The sequence below is a fragment of the Chrysochloris asiatica genome, unplaced genomic scaffold (genome assembly GCF_000296735.1).
Source record: "Chrysochloris asiatica unplaced genomic scaffold, ChrAsi1.0 scaffold00502, whole genome shotgun sequence".
Classification (NCBI taxonomy): domain Eukaryota; kingdom Metazoa; phylum Chordata; class Mammalia; order Afrosoricida; family Chrysochloridae; genus Chrysochloris; species Chrysochloris asiatica.
The window spans coordinates 752,106-753,404 of NW_006409020.1; positions in this window are offsets into that span (position 1 = coordinate 752,106).

A 1,299-nucleotide genomic window follows, 5' to 3' on the forward strand; every position below is an offset into this window, starting at 1 on the left:
TGAAGGCAGTAGGTCCATGGTTTGTTATTGAATGCTGTTTTTTAGATGGGAAAAGCAAATCTGCGATGCTGCAGAGCAGTTCCTGGTTTAAAACAAACAGTAATCAGTTCATACTTTTGCAGTTTGTATTCCTGGGCAAGAGAAATCCCTTGCAATCAAAGTAAGATGTCTATTAATATATATATATATATTTACATTCATCACGGCATTATTTATAAGGGCAAGAACATGGAGCTACCCAATTATTCAAGAACAGATGAATAGACTACAGTTGTAGTTGTTGGTAGAAGCCATCAAGGTGGTACCGACCCATAATGACCTTATGCACAGCAGAACAGAACAAAACACTGCCTGATCATGACCCAACCACACTATTGTTGCCATGCTTGAGTCCATCAATGCTACCACTTGGCCGATCCATCTCATTAGGGGTCTTCCTCTTTTTCACTGACCCTTTATGTTAAAAATCATGATATCATTCTCCAGCGACTGGTACCTCCTGACAATATGTCCAAAATATGAGAAATGAAGTTTGGCCATCTTGGCCTCCCAGGAGCACTCTGGCTGCACTTCTTCCAAAACGGATCTATTGCTTCTTTTGGCAGCTCATGGCACTTTCAATATTCTCCTCAAACACCATAACTCAAAGGTATCAATTCTTCTATGGTCTTTCTTATTCACTGTCCAGCTTTCACATACATATGAAGTTATTGAAAACACCACAGCTTGGGTCAAGTGCACCTTAGCCCTCAAGCTGACATCTTTGTTCTTCAACACTTTAAAAAGGTCGTAAGCAACAGATTTGCCTAATGCTATACGTCATTTGATCTCTTGACTGTTGCTTCCATGAGTGTTCATAGTTGATCCAAGAAAAATGAAGTCCTTGACAAATTCAAGTTTTTCACTATAGATAAGAATATTGTTTGCAAAGATTTTCAATTGTGTGGATCATGACAGCGATGGACAAAAATGTGAAGTATGAGTATTCCAGAACACTTAAATTATACTTAGGAGGAAACTGTAACTGGACCAAGAAGCAGTTGTTCGAACAGACCACGGGAACACTGAATGTTTTAAAATTGGGAAAGGTGTGCAACAAGGTTGTGTACTTTCAACATACTTATCCAACCTGTATGCTGAGGAAATAATATGAGAAGCTGGGTTATATGAAGAAAAACGTGGCGTCAGGATTGGATGATGACTCATTAACAATCTGCAATATGCAGATGATACAACCTTGCTTGCTGAAAGTGAAGAGGACTTGAAACATTTACTGATGAAGATCAAAGAGCACAGCCT